Source organism: Phascolarctos cinereus, unplaced genomic scaffold (genome assembly GCF_003287225.1).
Source record: "Phascolarctos cinereus isolate Bilbo 61053 unplaced genomic scaffold, phaCin_HiC Scaffold_2;HRSCAF=192, whole genome shotgun sequence".
Taxonomy (NCBI): domain Eukaryota; kingdom Metazoa; phylum Chordata; class Mammalia; order Diprotodontia; family Phascolarctidae; genus Phascolarctos; species Phascolarctos cinereus.
Genome location: NW_027555625.1, coordinates 114,096,334 through 114,119,876, shown reverse-complemented (window position 1 = coordinate 114,119,876; position 23,543 = coordinate 114,096,334). Strand labels below are relative to the sequence as shown.

The 23,543-nt window shown below is 39.1% G+C and overlaps 1 protein-coding gene across 3 annotated transcripts in view; it reads right to left on the bottom strand.

Moving 5' to 3' along the window:
- AFTPH (aftiphilin) overlaps nt 1–22,148 on the bottom strand; it is an 88,376-nt gene extending 66,228 nt beyond the window's left edge. For all 3 annotated transcript variants that reach the window (XM_020985441.2, XM_020985442.2, XM_078149546.1), the window contains exon 1: nt 22,061–22,148. The gene's annotated coding sequence lies outside the window, so the exon portion shown is untranslated. The remainder of the gene's footprint in view (nt 1–22,060) is intronic.
- Between the last annotated feature and the right edge of the window lie 1,395 nt (nt 22,149–23,543).

The following is a 23,543-nucleotide window of genomic DNA, read 5'->3' as shown; positions in this document are numbered from 1 at the left end:
ATGACATCCGAGTTTATAGTCTACTCCTATCCTCAACTAAGACTTAGTTACTTATTTTCAATTAGACATCTCCATCTGATTTCTTGACTTCATGTCCAACTCAATTAATATGGGGCAAAACTTCTCACCTTCTCCCCAAAACTAGCTTCCTCTTCATGCATTCTTGTTTCTGCCAATGACATCATTTCATCATTTAACCAGGCTCATAACCATGAAGTCATTCTCTGACTCATCTCCCGCTGTCTCCCCTATCTAGTCTTTATTCAAGTTATCTTATTATTTTCTTCATACAATCTGTCCTTTCCTGTTCCCACTGCAACTACTTCATCCTGGACTCTACTCATCAAATACTTAAGCAACCTTCTAGCTGGTATCATTGATCTTTTTCCTTTCCAATCTATCCTGCAAGCCAAGAGCAGCATAATTTTTTTAGCATCATTTTCATCACATCACTACCCTGATCCAAAATTTTCAATAACTCCCAATTTCTTGCTGTATCAAATCTAAATTTCTCCTACCTAGTTTTCACGGCCCTCCATACTACAGCCCGTATTTATTTCCCTCCAGGTGAGCTTTTCACTAATAAAGTGTTACGCTCATCCCTACGAAACCATGGTTTCACTCCTGATGTTCCCCATCACCTGATTTTCAGCCTAAATCAGCCTACCATTCAAGGATCTCTATGATACACCAAATACCATAACTTTCACTTATTTGACAAGTATTTTTTAAATGCATACTACGTGTAAGTGCTGGAAAAATGGAGAGAAACAAAAGAATCCTAGTCCACAAAAAGCTTTCTACTAAGGGAGAACATTAAGTTAATAAAAAGTGTATGTTAAGGGGGCAAGTCACTAATAATTATGGTGTGTGGGGAAGTAATAATTCATGAAAACACTGTGTAGGAGATCCCTGATCTTAGTCCACTGGGAGGAAGAGGAGGTGATGACAACAAACATTAAAGTGTTAAATTAGTTGGACGATTAGTCGGACAGCTTAATAGGTACCAAATTAAAAAAAAATTTTTTTCTTAATCTCTAGAGCAAGAGTGTGAGGTATTATGTGTAGAAAAAATTACCTCCTGCCCAAAGGCACATAGAGTCTAATAAAGATGTTCTTCACCTGAGGTCCAGGAATTTAAAAACAAAAAAGTTTTGTCAGCTATATTCCAATATAGTTATTCCTTCCACATAATGACTCTCCATTGTCGTTTTGATATACTGTGGGTTGATCAGGTGTTAGTCTAAGTCCAATTCCTGCCAGAATGCCTTCTATTTTCCCAACAGTTTTTATGAAATAGGGAATTCTTTCCTAATTAACTTACGTTTTCTGGTTTGTCCAACACTAGGTTATTAAGTTCCATTATTTCTGATTTTCCCTTATCTGGTTTGTCCCATTGTTCAATCTATTTTTTAACTAATGCCATAGGGTTTTAATAACTGCTATTTTCTAATATGGTTTGAAATCCAGAAGTGCTATTCCCCTTTTGTCCCTACCTCTTTTCATCGTTCCTCCTGATAGTCTAGATATTTTATTTTTCCAAATGGATTTTGTAATTATTTTATCGAGTTCTGTATTCTTTTGATAATACTAAAGCTATAAACTAAGTTTGGTAGTATTGTCATTTTTACTGTACTGATACAGTCCAGCTATCAGCACTGAATATTCTGCTCACCATTTAAGTTGTTTATGCAAATATTTTGAGTGCTCTGGTAAGTTGATTCTCAGATATCTTATGCATTTTGTAGTTATTTTTGATGGTTTATTCTAAAGCCAACAACTTTGCTAACGCTATTATTTAAATGAATACTTTTGTTAATTCCCTTAGATTTCTGGCTAGGTGGTGCAGTAGATAGAGCACCAGAGCTGAAGTCAGGAAGACTCATCTTCATGAGTTCAAATCTCGCCTCAGACACTAGCTAAAATCCTGTTTATCTCAGTTTTCTCAATCTGTAAAATATGAGAAGAAAATGGCAAACTATTCCAGTACTTTTACCAAGAAAACCCCAAACAGGGCCATGAAAAATCAGACACAACTGAACAACAATGCCCTTAACTTCCTTCCACTGTCTTATTGCCATTGCTAGACTTTTCAGAACTATATCAAATAAGAGTAAGCATCCTTGCTTTACTCCCATATTTACTGTGAAAGGTTCTAGTGTGTGCCTATTTCATATGATGCTTGCTTTCGGTTTTATATACTTTTTAACGGTATTTTAAGAAGGTCCCTTTATGCCTGTATCTTGTAGATTTTTTTTAGAATGAGTATTGCACTTTGTCAAATCCTTTTTCCTTTGAGATGTATTGAGGTAATCATGTGTTTTTAATTTTTTTTTACATGATTAATTATGCTGACTTTCCCTAATGATGAAGCATCCTTGCATCCTTGGTATAAATCCAAGTTGGTTATGATGAATGATTTCTTGGATGAATTGACAGTATTTTATTTAAAATTTTTGAATCGATACCACTAGCCATGTGAGCCTGGACAAGTAAGTTACTTATCCTCTGTCTGGCTCAGTTTCTTCAACTATAAAATGGGGATAATAATAGCACCTACTTCCCAGGGTCATGAGAATTAAAAAAGATAACAACTGTAAAGCAATTAGCACAGCACCTGGCACCTAGTGGTTGTTATATAAATGTGTATTTTCCTCCCCCTACCCTTATTCTTGACCTTTCCGTACTCTCTCATCTTGGGTATTTTTTCTTCTTCTTTTGTTATGAACTTAAACATCAAACATAAGCACTTCAACATCCAAAAGAACAGAAGAGGATTAAATACGAAATTAAACTTCTATCGTACATAGTTTAAGATTAGTTTAGATTACATTTGACAAGACAGTAACAAAACTGACATTTTTCTTCTGCTTAAGTTCTTTTTTGCTCATTTCTGTGTATTTTTTCAGCGTTTCATCAACATCCTTTTATTTCTCCTTTTTTTTGCATCACTAAGTCTCTGTCTACCAAAACCCTTCTCACAACTGTTCCCCACAAAAATAAGGATCTAAGCTACTGTTCTACATCTCCAAATGGGTGTCCCATAGGCATTTCAAACTCAATACCTTCAAAAAAAACCTCATTATTCTTTCCCCTGCCTCCAACACCTTCCCTTCTTCCTAACTTCTCTATTTCTGTTGTAGGCACCACTACTGTTCCAACTGCCCAAGGTCAGAAACCTCAGTCATCCTCTCTCTTACTATCCCTTATATCTAATCAGTTTCCTTGTTTCAATGATTCAATTTCTACAATATAGCATGCATCCAAAATTATCTCTCCACTAAAATAGTTACCACTTCTAGGTCAGATTCTAATGACTTCTCTTCTGGACTACTGCCATAACATACTAATGGGTTTTCCTGCTTCCATTCTCTTCCTTCTACAATCTGTCTGCTATGAGGCTGCCAAATTCCTTAAGTATTAAGGTATTCCTTAAGTTAGCACAAGATTAGATAAGGGAAAATGTCTCAATTTTCAAAAGAATGGAAAAGAACAGAGTGTGCAAAGTATAGCCTACTAAGATTGAGTTTGACTCTTGGGAAAATTCTAGAAAGGATCACTAAAGGAGATGGTTGTTAAATATCAAGAAACGTAAGTGTTGATTACAAACAGCCAGCACAGTTTCATCAAGAACAGGCCTGGCTAGACCAATCTCATTTTTTGTTTTGACAGATTACTAAACTAGGTATGGGGAAATGTGGATGGAGTGCAGCTAGAATTTAGAAAAGTTTTTGATAAAAGATCTCATGCTATTCTTGTGGAGAAAATAGAGAGATTCAGAACTGGATGGATGGCTAGATTCCAAGAGAAGCAGTTCATGGTTCAATGTAAACATGGAAAGATGTCTCTAGTGGAGCTTTCAAGGGAATCTGTGTTTGGCTTGCTGCTATTTAACATTTTTATCAATGACCTGAATAAAGGCACAGATGGCATACTTGTCAAGTTTGCATCTAACACAAAGCTAGCAGAGATAGCTGACAAAGCAGAGGACAGAATTAAAATCCAAAAGGCTCATGACAGAACATTAGGCTGGATTTATAAGATGAATTCAATAAAGATAAATGTAAAGTCTTACACTTGGATACAAAAAATCAACTTCACCAATAATTACAAGATGGGAGTGGGGAGCATGGCTGGGGATATCAGTTGTCCTGAAAGAAAGCTAACGGTTTTAGTAGACTACAAGGTCAATATAAGTCACCAGTGCGATGTAGGAGGAGCCAAAAAAACTGATTCAGTATTGGGCTGCATTAAGAGAAGACACAGCTACCAAGAAAAAGGAAATGATAGTCCCATTATACCCTGTCCATTAGATCTCATCTGGAATTTCTTTTCAGTTCTAGGTACCACTAAAAGAGTAAACAGGTGTGCAACAAAGATGGTAAAGGATCTTAAGTTCATGTCATAGGAGGATTTGGCTGAATGAAACAAGGATGTTTAGCCTTAGGAAGAGAAGGCTCATGACAGTTATCTTCAACTATTTTAGGAAGGATTAGGCTTTTTGTTTGATTCCAGAGGATAGAACCAGATACAGAAATGGAAGCTGCAGAGAGCCAATTAGCTTTGATGTCAGGAAAAGTTTTACAAGAATGTGAGTTGTTGGGGCAGCTAGGTGGTGCGGTGGCTAGAACACCGGCCCTGAGGTCAGGAGGACCTGAGTTCAAATCCACCTCAGACCAAACACTTGACACTTACTAGCTGTGTGACCCTGGGCAAGTCACTTAACCCCAATTGCCTACCCACCCCCCCCCAAAAAAAAAAAGAATGTGAGTTGTTAAAAAGTGGAATGGGCTGCATCAAGAGCTGGTAAATTCTCCTTCCTTGGAAGTCTTCAAGGATAGGCTGGATAACCACTGCTGGGTATGCTAGCATGGTTTCTTTTGGCCCTTGGGTTCAACTAGATTGGGCACTGAGGTTCCTTCCAACTCTGAAATCATATGATTATGTCAAAACAAATTTTTAACTATAGCACTCCCATCCTCAAGAAGCTTCAGTGACTTCTCTTGCCTCTAGGATTAAAACATACATCCTTTACTTTGGCATTTAAAGGGCTTCACAATCTTGATCTAACCTACCTTTCTAGCCTCATTGCTTGTTAATACTCCTTCATGTATACACAATTCCTTCTTCCCACACTTTTTGGTCTAGGCAAACGGACCTCTATTCCTCACACACAGCACTCTGTCATGCATTTCTGTGTCCTTAAATGTATCAAAACATCATGAATAAGGCTGATCCTCAGATGATCCACCTCCCAATTGCTAATGTCTCTCATCCTAACTACCTGGTGTTTAACTGCCTTGCATTTATTTTGTATTTATTCTATATATATATATATATATATATATATATATATATATATATATATATATAAAAATGTACATGCTGTCTCCTCTGACAGAATGTAAATGCCTTAAGAAGAATTTAGAAGTGGAACAAATACAGAGAATACTTCCTAACAGTACTCCTCCAAACAGATCCAGAAAACATACCAGACTGAATCCTGATGGGAAAATCCAGATGAAATCACAGTGAGTCACTTTCCAGATAGTATAGGTAGACATGGAGGGCTGTTGGTACTGGGGATGGTGTCTTGCTAGGAGCACTATTTGCAAAGCATTCCAGAACAGAAAGTGGCTACTGACCAGAACAAAAAGTCCAAGATCCTTATCAGGACATTTGTGGACCCATAATGGGGCACCCTCAATGAAGACAGGCGCCAACAGGAAGCTTTGTCACACACTACCCAATTCCAGGTCAAAGATCCATAGCAGACTGATGAAGACACCTATACTCAGGGGTGGCATTCCCAAGGAGGGAGGCCCTGGGCAGTGTACTAAGCAAGGAGCAAGTTCAGACGTGAGCAGCATCAGCAGCAAGCAAGTGACTCTGAAGCCTACAAAGAAATAAACATGGCAATAATTTCAGATCAAAGAGAAGTCCACACCTCTGTAACTGAAATAGCAGAGCTTCCCAACCGGCATCAATAATTGAATCTAGTAGCATACTATTGCTCAGACCTAAACCCAGGTCAGAAAATTGCACAGCTTAAACCTAGGAGGCTGCAATAAGACTTTATCCTAGAACGCACCACTTTGAGAATACTGAAAGCTTGTGGGTTCCCAGCCTAAGTAGTCTCCGAGAGTCAGGAACAACATAATATTCTATCCCCCAAGAAAGTAGCAACAGAATAAGACCAGATGCCTCCAGAAATGTACAAAGCCTGGACTTAACATCAAATCCAAATCAGAAAGTAGGTTGGAAGAATGAGCAAACAGAAAAAGAATTCTACCTTAAAAAGTTATTACAGTGACAGTGATGTCCAAGGCACAAACACACAGAAGAATAATTCCAAACCATCTACAAGCAAAGCCTGAAAGAAAAATACAGCCTATGCACAAATTTAACAAGAATTCCTAGAGGAAATGAAGAGGAAATTTAAAAAAAATTAAAAATATTTTTGTCAATGAAATGAGAGTACTAGAGGGACAAACTGGAAAAGAAATGAGTTACAGAAGAAAGAACCGGAAGGGGGAATATAACAGTTTGGACCAAAGGTACAAAACCTTGCCTAAGCAACAAACTCTCTGAAAAATACAATGGACAAAATAGAAGTCAGTGACTCTGTTTGACAAGGAAATAATAAAAAAAGCAAAAACAACTCATCTGGAAAACAGAATAAGGAAAATATTTAAGAATCACTGGACTACCTGAATGCCATGACCAAAACAGGAGCATCATATTTCAAGAAACTTTAAAAAAAAAACTGCCCAGATCTCTAAGAACCAGAGGGCAGAGTACAAATAGAAAGAATCTGCTAGTAACCTCTTGAAAGAAACTCCAAAATGAAAACTCCCAGGAACATTATAGCCAAATCCATAGCTTCCAAGTCAAAGAAAAAATACTATCAGCAGCCAGAAAAAAAGAATTCAAGTACCAAGGAGCTCCAGTTAGGATCACACACTCTTTAGCAGTCACAACTATAAAGAACCAGAAAGCTTGAAGACAATATTCCAGAAGGCAAAGGACATAGGCTAACACCTAAGAATAACAACCTACAAAACCAAATACAATCCTAAAGGAGAAAAAGTGGAACTTTAAGGAAATATAGGATTTCCAAGCATTCCTGATAAAAAAGACCAGAGCTGTGTAGAAACTTTGAAGTTTTAAAGGAGTTCAAACAGAGAAACATAAAAAGATAAACAAGAATAAACAACGACAAAGAACTGAACATAGATACATTTTAATATGAGGAAATGATACAGGTATTCCCACTGAATCCCTTCGTCAGGGGACACAGAAGGAGTCTAAGTAGACAGAAAGCCTGAGAATGATTCTATTATGTCTTGATAGTCCTAACAGCAGAATGTAGAGAGGAAGAGGAATATACTGGGGGTGGAGGAAGGGACAAGAGAAGGATAGAGCAAATTATCTCACAAATCAGGGTGTACAAGTAGACATCTAAACAAACAAGGAGGAAGGAATGTTGGGAGAAGCAGCTGACACATGAACTTTACTCTCATTTGCACCAGTCAAAGAAAGGAAAAATACATACACATACACTCAGATTTGGGTACAAAAATACAACTTACTTAACAGGAAATCAGAAGGGGTAAAAAAAGAGACAGTGGTTTAAGGTAAGGTTAAGTCATAAGCAAAATAAACTCCTGTTCTGTTGTTTCCATTATATTTGACTTTTTAAGGCCCCATTTGGGGTTTTCTTAGCAAAGATACTGGAGTGGTTTGCCATTTCCTTCTCCAGCTCATTTTACACATGAAAGAACTAAGGCAAACAAGGTTAAGTGACTTGCCCCAGAGTCACACAGCCAGTAAGTGTCTGAGTCACATTTGAACTCAGGAAAATGAGCCTTGCTGACTTCAGGCCTGGCACTCTACTGCCTAAATAAACTCGAAGGATGTATAAAATACAGCTCTTTTTGACGTAGCAAAGAATGCAAATTTAAGGGGATACCCATAAATCGGGGAATGGCTGACCAGGTTATGGTATGTAACTGTGATGGAATATTTTTGTGCCATAATAAATGATGTGATGGTTGTAAAGAAATCTGGGAAGACTTGTCATGAACTGATAAAGAGTGAAGAGAAGTGAACCAGAAGAACAATTTGTATACTGACAGCAAAAAGGACAAATGGCTTTGAAAGAATTGAAGACTCCGATCAGCGCAGAACACCAATCATGATTCCAGATGATAACCACCTACAGATAGAGAAGTGAAAGACTCAAGCTATAGAATCACACACACACACACAGCCAGTGTTTTAGACTATGTGAAATTTGTTTTGCTTGATTACATGTGGCTGGAAACGGAGTTTTGTTTTTCACGTGGATTTCAGCTGACTTTTTTGAGTAGGAATTTGTTTTTCGTACTTATATCTCTAGTACCTAGTATAGTGCGCCTAGCACACAGTAGACACCAAATTCATTCTTATTGATTGTAGCCAAACTGAACTGCTTGCTGTTCTCCAAACAAGCCTTTCTGTTCCTTTGTCCAGGCTAAAAACAGAATTTATGCCTTCCTCACCTCCTCTTTGAATACTCTGCTTCCTTAAAAGCTCAATTCATGTGTATCTTGATCCTCCCATTTTCTAATCCTAACCTCCCTACTCCAGAAACTACTCTGTATATATTTTGTATTTGATATTCTATGTACAAGCTGTTTCCTCTAATAGATACATGTTCCTTGAGGTTTTTGCACTTGTCTTCTCAGACCAAGCACACATAGTGCCTGGCACACAGGCAGATGTTTAATACTTTCTGAATGAACAGATAGGCAATAACTTCACTTTTTTCTTATCTTAAAAATGTCTCTCCTGTATCTCTCTCACGGATCTTGAAGCTATTTTAGCTCATTAACATGATCTAGCATTATACTTTCTGAAAAGAAAAAAAAATACTCAAAATACCACAAGACCACAATTGTGGGCTTACGTATATACATACATATATATACGTGTATATATATATATATATATATATATATATATATATATATATATATATATATATATACGTATATACATACATATATATACGTGTATATATATATATATATACATATATATATACACACACATACACATATAAATATATAAAAATAACATGACATCCTTTCCTTTGAAGATAAAAGTTCAATCACTCATCTTTCATTTGGTTTCATTCCTATTTTTCCTGTTAAGCTTAAAGTAATTAAAAAAAAAATCTGGGACAGCTAGATGGTGCAGTGGATAGAGCACTGGCCCTGGCATCAGGAGGACCTGAATTCAGATCTGGCCTCAGACACATAGCACTTACTAGCTGTGTATGACTCTGGGCAAGTCACTTAACCCCAATTGCCTCACCAACAAAACAAAAACAAACAAACAAGAAAACAACACAAAAACCCGCTAAAGACACGAAGAGCTTCTCAACTTTGGAAAAACATTCTCATCCTAAAGAAAAAAATTCAGAACTAAAACAACCTAAGACTATTTCTTAAGATCTTATATATTCTATCTTGTTCATGCAACTATTCATCATACCCCTCAAAAAACTGACTATGAATTCATGTAAAAAACAACTGGCAAAATAAATCCAAGCAAGCAAAGCTAAAGTTTCCTGTTTGAATATTTAAGTGCATGGCAATTAATACAGTCAAACGGTAGTAGCTATGGTACTATTTGAAGCAGCCTGATATAGTATGAAAACGTGCTGATTTTGGAATTCAAACAATAAAAATTTCTGTGATATCATTTTTCCACCAACATAACCAGCCTACAGTTTATCTATTAAGTCCTAGGGAATTTTGAAGACCCACAGATGTTAAGTACTATGCCCACTCGAAAGGATAGTGGTGTCAGAGAAGGAATCTGAACTCAGGTCTTTCATCTCCTGCAAAGTTTGTAGGGTATTCCTGAGAAACTACAACAATCTGGTAACTTTGTGCCATCTTTAACAATGAAGGTAATCTTTCTTTGATGCAGCCATTTAGATGGCTTCTGTTCTGTTGTTTGTTCTATGCTTATAAAAATGTACTGCAGTCTTAATTGGGGACTCTTGGCCAGATGCAGGGCTGCATGCCCCTTATAATAAATGATATCTAGCTTAGAAAACAACAGCAACAACCCTTAACATTTGTTTTTAAGTTTAGAGTTCCAAATTCTACCCTTCCTTCCCTTCCCCCCCTTCCCCACTCCCTGAGACAACAAGCAATCTGGTATAGGTTATATATGTGAAATCACATAAAAACATTTCTATATTAGTCATTTAGTACTTGAACAAAATAAAAAGAATGAAAGTGGTAAATAGTATGCTTCAATCTGTATTCAGATAATACCGGAGGCAGAGAGCATGTTTTACCATGAGTCCTTTGGGATAGTCTTAGATCACTGTATTGCTGAGAATGGCTAAGTCATTCACAATTCTTCATTTTACAATATTGCTGTTAGTATGCACAATGTTCTCCTGGTTTTGCTCACTTCACTTTGCATCAGTTCCTATAAGTCTTTCCAGGTTTTTCTGAAACCATCCTGCTTGTCATTTCTTATAGCACAATAACATTCCATCACAATCATATACCACAACTCGTTCAGTCATTCCCAGTTGATGGGCATTAACTTAATTTCCAATTTTTAGCCACCACAAAAAGAGCTGCTATGATGTTTTTTTTTGGTGAGGCAAACGGGGATGAGTGATGTCATGGATAATCTAAAAAAAATTCTCTATTGCATGTCTGCTAAGGTAATAACAAAAATAGTTTCCATTTCCTAAAAATCTGGCCTGTTATATTCCAGTTAGCAAAGGAAAACCAGCCACTGTTTTTATAAACTGCTACACATTATTCAAGTAGTATATAAATTCATATGTATATAAAGAATAACTGAAGTAAGAACTTAAAATTTTTAAAAACACGAAATAGCTTCAAATGAGTTAAGTTTATTTTTTAGGTATCTGGCATAGTGGTGTGGAGAAAGAACAGCTGATCTGGAACAGAGTATCTGGGTTCAAATTCTAGCCCTCTCAGTTACTATCTGTGGGATCTTGGGCAAGGCACCTACCATTTATGGGCCTCAGTTTCCTCATCAATAAAAAGAGGGTGTTAGACTAGATGACCTCTAAGGTAGATCACTTTTACCTCTAACTATGAGCCTATGATCTCCTTGAATCTCCATTTTCTATCTGCAAAGTAAGAAAGTTGAACTAGTCTCTCTAGGAGTTCTTCCAATTCTAGATCTTACAAACTAAAAAATAATTTGGGGAGGGAGTACAGGGGAAGGGAAACAGCTCCTTAATCACAGACTGATACTCATAAGTCTGTACATTCACTTTTTATCTATCTATCTATCTATCTATCTATCTATCTATCTATCTATCTATCTATCTATCTATGGATATGGATATATACATATAAATCTTCAAGAAATTCTATATTCTTCTAGAAGACAGCAGTCTTTTTGGCACACTGGGCAGAAATGAAAAAGTATAAGCTTAATTAGGCTGTTATTTGTAGGTCCAAAATACAAGATTATCTGTACTACCAATCCAGGTAGCTGGTTGACCTTTTATGGTATTTTTCACTTGGTTTAAGATTTTGCTTTTTACTGGGAAAGGAAAATAGCTAAGAGTTAGAAGTCAAGAAATAAGTAACTTATTTTATTAATGTTTCTAATACCAAGGAGTTTGAAAAAGTTATTTTGGAGATTTCTTTTCTTTTTCTTCATTGGAAGTGGGGATATGGGGAGGTCTCGATCAGTTACACACTAGTGAAAGAATTCCTTACATGGAAACTACTTCCACAAATGCAGTCTGAACTTAGTATTTAGCCAGGGATTGAGAGGAGTGACTTTTCATGATTACATAACTAGTATCTGGTAAGAGGAAGCACTTAAATCCATGTTGTATTTACTCTAAAGCAAGACAACTCTCTATTCACAATGCCACGCCGATTCTAATTTGAAGATTACTATGTAAGTAGTGGAAAAAGGTTATAAAATGATGGTAACAAGTAGCTATCACCACAAACTTAGGGGAAAAAAATTACCTTACAATGGTGTTGTGAGCAATTATTTTTAGTTTACAGCAGATCTTTTTTTGAACAGTAAGCCATGATGTTTCTCCTACTTTTTATACCTTTAAACCACATGAAAAGTGACTTAAGACAACTTAAATTTCTAAAGTATTTCCATACCAGATATTCTCAAGAGCTGACACCTACTCCTTGATAAACTTTAGAGAATAAACAATTATTTCACCCTCCATGAGCCCCTGTGAAAAAACTGTTAATACAATTCAATTCAACGAATATTTATTGCGTGCCCTCTGTCTACAAAAGTTTAACAACACCACTACTTTCAGTCCTCCTTTAGAAAAAGAGCATGTTAATGATACCAGAACAAATCAAGAATATGATAGAAATAGTTTATATACAACAATTTACATATCATTTGCTGGACAAAAAAGAAAAAAAGGGAGCTAAGAGTTTTCAGTTCATAACGCCCTTCCCTAGCTCTACTAAGAATTCCCTTTCTTCTCTGTCCTCTTCCTTCTCCCTTAAGACCACTTACTGCAGCTAATGTAACAGAGGATCTTACAGGATTACTTTCAAATGTTAGCTTTATAATCAACACTTAGAGATAAACTCTAAATCACTTGCACTTTTCTTACACAGGGTAGAATTAAAGCTCAATTATATGGCTTAAGAATACATAAGTAATTTAAGAAATAAAATTGCTGTCTTATCTTAAGACAGAATAGTTACTACTTACTTGATTTCCTTCAAATCTTTGGGCATCAGTACACAAATTAATCAAGAAGGAATGTCACTATTATAAGGGTAACACAGATCATAGAGTTAGAGCTAGAAAGGACCTGAGAAATCATCTCGTCTAACCTCATTTTACAGATGAGGAAACTGAGACCTAGAGAGATTAACTGACTCATCAAAGGTTACATGGGGTCTAGGACTTTAATCTCACATATCCAATCAGGTGCCAAATCTTGCTGTTTTTCTTCCACAATATCTCCTGAATCCTACCCCTTCTATCTACTCATACAGCTATGACCTATTTTTTTGTGTGTGTGTGAGGCAACTGGGTTTAAGTGACTTGCCCTGGGTCAGACAACTAGTGTCAAGTGGCTGGTCTGAGGCCACATTTGAACTCAGGTCCTCCTGACTCCAGGCCTGGTGGTCTATCCACTGTACCACCTAGCTGCCCCAGCTATGACCTACTTAAGACCCTCCTATTACCTACTGCCTAGATTACTGCAACAGCCTCTCAATGAGTCTGTCTGTTTCAAGTCTTTCAACGTTCAGTTCATCCCACACACTGCTGCCAAAGTGATTTTCCTTAAGTGTAGATCTGATCTATTCAATAAACTCCAGTGGCTCCTAGGACCTCTAGGATGAAATATAAATACCTGTTTAAAAGTGCTTCACAACCTTACCCCAACCTATTACTATCCCTTTCCTACAATCTGTGGTCTAACTAAACTGTTCTTTTTCCTCACATACCTTTCTCCTTGTCTTCATGCCTAAAATGCTCTGCTCCTCACTTCCATTTCATGGAATTCCTTTTTCTTCAAAGTTCAGCCTTAAGTACTAGCTTTTACACAAAGCATTTCCTGATTCCCCCTCCAATTGCTAGGGCTCTCTCTTCCAAACTACCTTTTATCTAATAACTCTGTGTTTATACTTTATATGCTTACATACATGTGCACTTACTGTGTCTTCCCTGATTAGAATGTTTACTTCCTTGTAAGTCCCATTCTTTATATTTTTATCTCTGGCACAGGCCTGGCGAATAGTAGGCAATTAATTGTTGTTTATTCCTTCATTTTAGAAGAAGACCAATAGCACCACACGGTGTCTTCAACTGCACACCAACTGGATTTAGTTGTACTAAGTCATCGGCCTCACTCTCTCCTCCAGTCATCGAAGGCCATCGGGGCAAGATAAAAGGCAAGACGACTGACCATGGACCAGGACACATCGGATGACCTTGGCATATCTGATGTCTGACCAAGCTCTAAGTATTCCACAGCACCTGCTTCAGCCATCTTCATGGCTGCTGGAACAAACTGTTCTCCTCGGCCAGGTGAAATCTTTACATGTTTGGGGTAGACACTCCCTTAACTCATCGATGGGTTTGAGGCCCATTACCCTTTACCTGGTTTAGCCCATCTACCAAGAAGGCTTAAGGGGTGTGGCTGCTGCACATGCTACAGCTTCTTGGAGCCAGGTAGACACCAAAAGTGGATGAGTGAGCCCTCACACCAGAGGTGCTGGTCCTCCTTAAACACCCCATGTACCCAAAGCACTTAATAAGGGTTTGCTGAATTAGTGATCCTAATTTTCAAACCAAGGCACTTCTCAATATGCCATGGGCTCACTCTAATAAAAGGCGATTTAAAAAAACTGATGAAAACAAAGGCTTAAGAAGACTGGGAAGATAGGAAGGGCCCAGCCTGTGAAGGATTTACATGTCAAACAAATGATTTCCTATTTCCTACACTTTAGGAAAATCATTTTGGCAACTGAGATGAGAGGATGGATTGTAGTAGGGAGAGACTTGATAGAGGGAGACCAATAAGAATGCTATTGCAACAGTCCCGGTAAAAGGTGATGAATACCTTGTAATCCAGTGATAGCTGTGTGAATGAAGAGAAGCAAAAGAGAGCAGAGGAAGAAAAGCACTATCTGACAACAGACTGGATATGTGGCATAGGTACAAGTGAAGGGCTGAAGAAGATAGTCAAGTGAGGGCATCCTCAATAGTAATAGTAAATTTTGGAAGAGGGAGGAGGGTGTTTATGTGGCCCAGGGAAGACAATGATTTGTTTTGAACATGTTGAGCTTGCACTGTCTACAGAATAGCCAGTTTGAGACATCTAAAAGGCAATTTAGCGATGTGGGGCTGGAACTCTAGAGAGAGATTGGGGCTGGATATAGAAGTCTAGGAATCATTTGCTGAGGAGTGATAATAGAACCTGTAAGAGCTGATGAAGCCACCAAACAAGACAGTATAGGGAGAGAAGAGGGTTCAGGACAGATCCTTGGGATACACCCAAGGTTAGTGGGCATGACCTAAAGAGCTAGTAAACGAGACTGAAAAGGAGAGGGTCAGACAGAAAGGAGGAGAATCTGAGGAGAGCAGTGTCACAAAAGAAAAGTGAGAGAAAGGAAAGCAAGTATCCAGGAGGAAAGGATGATCAACAGTGTCAGAGAGGTCTAGGAGGATCAGGTGTGAAAAAAGGTCATTAGACTTAGCAATTAAAAGATCACTGTTAATTTAGAGAAGGCAGTTTTAGTGAACGACGAGGCCAGAAGCCAGACTGTAGACAGTTTGAAAGAGAGAGAAGCTGAAGCACTGAGTATAGAAAGCTTTTTCAGGGAGCTTAGCCAAGAGGGAGAGGAGAAACAAAGGATAACAGCTGGGTGGGAATAGCAGCATCAAGTGAGAGTTTTTTTAAAGATGGGATATACAACTATTGCATCTGTAGGCAAGTAGGGAAGAAGCCAGGAAATATGGAGAGAGTGGGGATGGTGGTGGGGGCCATTTGCTGGAGAAGCAGGGAGGGTATGAGATCACTAGTGCATGTAAAGGATTAGTCTTGGCAAGGAGAAGGGCCACATCTTCTTGGCAGACAGGGTGGAGAGGATAATGGAGGAACATGCTTGAGTGATATGAGAAGAGGAAGAGAGAAGGAGTTCTCATTGAATGGACTACATTACAACTTTGGGAGGTAGAAGGGAGAGAATGGAGAGAGAATAAGGGGGAAGAGATGCTATAACTAGAAGTTAAAAAAAATCAAACTCTCTTTGGAGATAGATCACAATTTTGATACTTGAGGTTCTAATTAGTATTTTTAAAAGAGAAGTTATTAATAATTCTATTATTCCAATGTCTTTAAAAAGTCAGTTTAGTTCAGCTTTAGTGATTAAAGTAATTTTCTTTCCAGTTTTATAATTAACTATGAAAAACAAAAGTCTGCCTGCAGTGACAACCTTGAGGGGGAAAAAGTCAGACCAACAACTGTTTTCAGACAATGCACAATTAAGGAATAAAAAGATAAAAAATAGAAAATTTTATCTATTAGATATAAGCACTAAGTAAGAACATCAATATAGCTATGAGGAAGGAACAGAAACATTATTTTGTTTTCTAACACAAAACCTCTTTAAGGTGTAATTAAGTCTTATCAACCAACAAGCACTTATTAAACACCTGCTATACCATGTAAAGGAGATACAAAGAAAAAAAAATTAGGCAAGAGAATAAGCATTTACATAGCACCTGCTATTTGCCAGGTACTATGCTAAGCACTTTCACAACCCTGCAAAAGAGATAATATCATTATCTATATTTTACTGAGGCAAACAGAGGCTAAATGGTTTGCCTAGAGTCAAACAGCTAGTAAATCGGCCTCATTTGAACTCAGGTCTTCCTGACTGCAGGCCCAGCATTCTATTCACTGTGCCTCTAGATCAAAAAAGATTTTCACTATTATAAGCCATTAGTTGAAAAGAGTAACTACTGAACACCTTTAAAATATTCAAGACTTAAGAATGATCTCCAATATTATATAAACAATACTAACAGCAGCATATTTAATAATAGAAATGTCACCTACATAACCAATGTTCCGTTTGCTTAAAACAAACAATTCTCCCTCCTTCCCCCCAGTTTTATAAAGGTATCAAGGTTTTCAACTGGCATTTTATTCCTCTAGATACAAAACAACATCAGAGGTGCTTTCTGGTTCTCTAGTAAATCTTCTGAATTTATAACACGGCCAAAGATAAAAGGCATTTTTGGAAATCATTTTTGGAAAATGATTTTTGGAAAGAAAGTCATCTAATATTATTACTGATACAGTTATCTTAACCAAATTTCATCATGCTACAACAGTTGCATGTTTATTATTTATTCAGCTCTGGGGAAGGACCATGTTTCCAAAGAATTAAATATGCATTGTGTAAGATGATCTACACATACATAAAAGAGTAAGCATTTAACCCATTTGGCCTAACATCTCTCAGTTTCACTTTTATAAATGGTTTTTCCAAACAGCCTGAATGTTTCTCCTGAATGTCTTTAAAAATACTTTAAAATAATGGTGAAACATTTTATTAACATTAGGGTTACATTATATTATCTGTTCCTAGTAAAAATAAGATGCCTACTTTTTTAAATTTAATGACAAATTCACTGTATGTAGTTATACAGCATATCAACCTTCAGCTGTATTTGATAAAGACAAAAAACCAAGATGAGAGTGCCCAGAAGTGAAATTCTTTGTTCAAAGGTTCATTGAAGATATACTCACTGGTTGATTGTGTAAAACACTTTAGCAACAGGCAGAAGAGCTCTTACTATCCCTTTTCATTATCATAGAGCTTACCAGTTTAAGAAAAGAGAGTCATATTAAAAGAAGAACTGAAAGGAAGAGAAGGTCAAAAATTCAGGCTGTGTGCTAATTTAACAAGTACAGAATGCAGTAATATGCTAAAGGATTGGTTATGCAAGCTGTGCACACTATCAGCAACATACAGCACATATGTTTAAATTTACTACATAAAAATTTAGAATCTACTTATTTTCTTAAAAAGTAAAATATTATGTTGTTTGTCCACAGAGTACCTACCTCAAAAATTGTATCTTTTCTGATCTCTATGATTGTATGATCAAACATTAAGCAAAAGAGCCTTCTTCTAAACAAATAAAAAGAAACAAATCATTCCTTTAATCCAGAAACATACCTTTCTGAAACACACATTTCTGGGATTCTGGTGCTTAATTTTAGATAATCAAAGAAATCAAAAGATAAAAAGTAAAATAAGGCTGTTTTGACTACTCTTAAGTTTCAATCTAGAGCTGCCATTTTTAAAATGATGAAAACTTTACAGTCTTTACTTTTTAAAGTATACATTTTAAAAAATTCTACTGAAAATTATATAATAGATATTTTATTGGAAATTGTTTATGACAAAGTCAGTATTTAAATTACTATACTCTCCAGGAGATAGCCCTTTTCTTTTTCATTACCACTCCCCAAGCCCTTAGACACTCCCCCAGCTAGTAGTTACTGCATTTTAAAAGGGGGGGGCCGCCCCCCCACCCCCACTTTGATTTCGTTGGTACAGGAAACTCGAAGGTAATGAAATCTCCACAAGTTTCTCTACAAGGAGACTGAGTACCATCCCAGCAACTTAGAGAGTCACCTAGGGCACTGAAAAGGTTAACTGATTTGCATAAGGTCCCACAGGCAGTAAGTTTCAGGAGCTGGTTACCCAGGACCTCTTAGTTTTAAGGACGGTTCTTTATGCACTCTACCATTCTACCTTTCTAATGCAAATGAAAACAATACTAAATGAAATACAAACTCTACCAATTTATGAACTGGTTGTCTCCCAAAAGTTAATCTGTAAATCAGTTTTTCAGAACTGGGACAAAAGCAGTGAAAGTTGGTTCAGCCTAGGGTTGGAGAAAATAGAGAAGCTGGAGGCTAGAAGGGAAGCACCTGAGATGCAGCTTGTGGAGAAGGAAGGGGATTGCAAAGGAAGAGCTGGAACAGAGGCCTGGGGAGAAGGAGTGCAGGTGAGGGCTCTGATATGAAGAGTAGTAATGGGAAGGGAGGGGAGAGAAGAAAAGGAGAAAAGGGCAGGGGTGAGGACAAAGGATGCACATGGGTTAGGAAGGTGAGAGGCAGAGGAAAACCACTGTAGTAGCAGGGTACTGTGAAAAGAGCACTGGTTTTAGAGTCAGAAAACCTGAATTTAATAGCTAGCATTTATATATTATCTCATTTTATCCTACCAACAACCTTGGTAAGTAGGTACTAGTATGATCCCAACTTTATAGATGAGGAAACTAATTCAAATAGAAGTTAAAATATATTTATGAAACAGAAGTTAAATGACTTGCCCAGGGTCACACAACTAGAAAACGTGAAACCCAATTTGCACCAACTAGCTGCCTCCTGTTTAAATCCCAACTCTGTCATGACTAGCGTGTGATCTTGGGCAGGTAACTTAGCCTCTGTGAGCCTGTTTCCTCACCTATAAAGTGACAGCCTGGGCTAAATAAACTATAAGGTAGATTTCATTTCTTACTGTATGGTCCTAAAATAAGGTTATCCTTCCTCTCACAATACCAGCCAGTGCTTAGAAGGATGGAGACAGAGACTTTGGTGGGTGGGAAAAGGAAAACCCCCAACAGATGTTTTATTAGGAGGGAGAGAAGAAAAGGAAATTCTAACCTCTACTCATTTTTTAATGTAAAAGACAAGTCTTTTGAAAGTTACAAAAACATTCATTTATATGGTTTTAATGCGAAACAGCAGGTTATCTCTCAAACTCTCAAACCAAGCAATTGTTTAAGGCATTTAAGAACTCTTGGTAAGGACTTTTTTTTTTAATACAAAGTGATAATGCTAATTATATAACAATTGTGAAGTCTCTAAGAAGCTTTTTAGAGGGCACAGGGGTAGAAGGGGAGAGATTAACCAACAACTAAATATTTCATAACTAGTTACAGCATTAAGTCAAATATATGGAATGGATATGATGTTTTCAGGTACATAGAGAATACTAATAAGTTCTTTACATGATAGATTGAATACAAACAAACATGTTTTTGCAAAGCTCTGCCTGGAAATTTTTACACTGGAGAAGATAACATTTTTTGCACTGGCCCACTTAAAAAAGAGAATATAAAATATTAAATAACAATAATAATTTACTTATAGCAAACACAGTTGAATAATAAAGTTTTAACAGAAAGATTTATAATAGGTTTTAAAAGACCCAAACACTTGGTACATTCTATCATGAGAATTTTTTAAAAGTTCTTGATGAGAGGTGTATGGAGCTAGCAGACAATTTCCCTGGGGTTAGTTTTAAGGATTATATAAAGTATGCATTTAGTACTGACATGAGTAATATTTTTTCCTGAATTAGTTAATTATGAACTAAATGAATTCTAATTTTTAAAAAAATTCTGTAATAATGCAAATCTAGCTTGCAATAATTCCTACATGAAGAAAGAAAACAAAGTTTTAAATTCCAGAGAATTAAGTTCCAAACTGTTCACTTTAACAAATAAGATTCATCTGATCCAGCAAAACACAATGTAATTATTGATAGTTTCTGCCTCTGCATCATCAAAACTAAGAAAAGTAACAGCTTTATAATCATTTAAATAATTGTATATATCAAGAAATTGAACAATGCAATACTAAAATAGACATCTACCATACTTTTATGATTAAAAACTGAACTAAAAGTCAAAACTTGCCTTTCACGAATTCTACTGAAAATGTCTGACCTCCAACAGTTTTTTTTTTTCAACATAACTTTTTAGAAAACGTACCCATCTGCTTTATGGAGGAACATGTACAATTTAATATACATGCCCTCCCAGAAATTTAAAATACAATTTTGCAATGGTTGGGCATAATATCTGCATATTAATTTAAAAAACACTAGCTGTAGTTTATACACCATCTAATATTTCTGTGGATAAAATGTCAGATAATGTTCAGGAACCTTCTTATTCATTTACTGTAGTTAATGCTGATGAGGTTTGGCAAGAACGCTTCAGCAAAAGTTAAATTAAAATAGTCTACTGTACTGGCAAAAACAATGGATTTGGAGTCAGAGGACCTGGGTTCAAATCTCAGCTTTGTCACTGCCTGTGTGACCCTGGATAAGTCATCTTTGAGTTTATTTCCTCATCCGTAAAATGAAGGGGTTGGACTAAACTGCCTCTAAAGTTTATTCCAACTTTAAATCTATGACCTCTACAACAAAAAAGGCAGCATTCTGAGTTAGTAAAGTATGCAAAATGTTGATACATCCTACTAGCCAAGTCAGCATTTCAGTGCTGTCAGTTTATAAAACCCATGACTAAAAGGGCAATTTCAAAACTACAAACAAGTTTCATTTTAAAAGGTAACTCCTATCCTAAGAAAGGATTCGAAAGTTGGCTGGCAGGAAGGGTAGGCTTACACCTTAGGTAAAGTTCAAAAGCGTAATTCGACTTGACTTCCCCCTAGGAGTGGAAGAAATTAAAAAAGAAAAACACCAAAAAAACCCAAACCCTAAAGCAACTTGAACGCTGCTTCCGTCTGCCAACCACTCAGTGAAAAGGGATGAATTATATTCCTTTTTCTTCTCGGCCCAAATTGGAGACTCAACCGGGACAAAAAAAGCTCCAAACAAAACCACGGGCCAGATGTTCTCTCCAGTGTCACCGTGGGGGAAAACCCCAGTAGAACTTGGGACCACCCTCCTATGCATTTAAACCAATCCCGTATTCAAGCGAGGCCATCCTACCTCCCAACCTAGGAGGTCCGGTCCGACCTCGGTACATTAAATAATCGCGGGCACCAGGGATCTCTCTGAAGGGTGGCGGGGAGAAGGGAACGCGGAGAGGGGCAGGTGGCTTGGCCGGTCAGGCGGCGGCCTCGGGCAAGGAAGCCGTGTTTACACCTGTCACGAGGAAGAGGCGAAGGGTGGGGGAGAGAAAGCAAAGCTCCAAACTTCACAACTCTCTGTGTGTGTGTGTGTGTGTGTGTGTGTCTGTGTCTCTGTGTGTGTGTGTGTGTCTGTGTGTGTGTGTGTGTGTGCATGCTTTTTTTTTTTCCCGAGGGAGCGGAAGAAGAGCAAATCAGGGCAGGTAGAGGGATCTGGACCAGGAGAGGGGCGCGGGGTGGGTCCAGGTGGGGAGGGGGAGAGGTCGCCCCCGGCCGGGGCCGGGGAGCTGGGGGTTGTCAGGGCGGCGGCCGGAGCCCCGCAGCGGGGTGCGGGGCTGGGGGGGGAGCGGCCCCAGCCCCGGCCCCGGCCCCCGAGGACGGACTCGCCCGCAGGCCCGCAGAGCCGCTTCCTTCCCCGCACCCCCAGGCAGGAGCCCCTCACTGCTGCCGCCCGCCCCTCCGTCCCCCCCGCCCCCTGCTCCGGCCAGCCCCGGGGCGGCCTCGGAGGCGGCGCGGTGGGAGTTTCCAGCGTCTGGGCAGCCCCGTCCTCAGAAGGAAGGCGACCCTGGCGCGGCGACCGCTTCTTACCTGGCTCCTCCAAGGCGGCCGCGATGGGCATGGCTCGGGGCCGGGGGAGGAACTGGCTCCTCCGGGGCGGAGCGGAGTGGGCGACTAGAGAGGCCGAGCTTCCCGCCGCTCTCTCAGCGGAGCGGCGCCATCTACACCCACCCGGACTTTCAGCGGCGCCGCGGTACCCCCATCCCGCTACCCTCCGCCTGCCTCCGCCGCCGCCGCCGCCGCCTCCTCCACCTCCTCCTCCTCCTCCTCCTCCTCCTCCGCGGAGATTCCCCCCGCCCACTCCACACATTCTCCCATCATGCAGCGGGAGAACCGCCGGCGCGGCTACGTCATTTCCGGGAGCAAGGTGGCTGGGTGGGGGCCGGGCGGGTGATGTGGGGAGGGACCCCTGGAAGAGAACTGGTGTCATAGACGCTCTTGTCGAGCGCGGAGCTCAGCCCGCCATTTTGGATGCGGGCAAAATTGCCCTTTTCTTGGTGCGGGGCGAGCCGCGGAGGTAAGTGGAGAAAAAGTCGTCGCTCCTTCATCCCCTTCCCAGGAGAGCCCGAGGCCGGCGAGTAAGAAGTAACGGCTGAAGCAGAGCCTCGGCCCTGGGCCTCCTCTCCTCGGCCTCCCCTGTCCGGCTAGCACCGAATGGAAAGGGGCCATCTCTGGTTGGTTGCTAACTGTCTGGAAGACTTGAGAAAACTCCGTTCGTCCTGGGGTCCTTCCTTCCCGCCCTCTTCCCCTGGGCCTGACCGCCAACCTGGCCCTCCTTGGGGCTGGAGGAGGTGAGAGACCAGTTTAAAAGAGCCGTGGGGAGCTGACCGCCGCGGGGGGGGCGGTCTCGGAGGAAACTCAAGGCAGGGACTTTTCTCAGACGTCTAGACTGTTTGGGTTCTTGACCGTAACCTTAGTGAGGAGGGAAAACGACTCTCCTAGAAAGGGGAGAAATCAGATTGCATTCCTCCAGTGGGGGCGGCGTGAAATACCACTGCCCTCTCGGCGCTTCGGAGCACCCGGATCATCCAGCAGCATTAATTACCTGGATATCTACGAGGATTATTGCAGTCACTCAAAATAAACCTTCTCTAATTAACCTCTAAATCACATTTAGTTGTACTCATTACAGTGTGCGACCCATCTGCTTCTGCGTGCCTAGGTAATGGGAATAATTTAAGATATTTTCGGAATTTTAAAGTAGAGCGCTTACGCAGCAGAGACAATGAGGAAACGATCCCACTGCAGCACCCAAGTGTCTCTTCTTTGGGGTAAGGGGAAAGAAAGAGCACGATAGCAGCATGTCATAATTTATCCTTTCATCTGCAATATATTCATGTTGACTTTGAGAGCTAAAATAGGATATTTGTGTCTTGCAACCCTGTCCCCGTAAGACACGGAGAGACTACTTCGCTGTAAATTGGTGGACAAACGGGTTTTTTTTCCTGCTCCCTGATTAGTGAGAAAAATCAATGTACTGTATCTAATTTATTCCTGTTTTATTTTGCCCCCT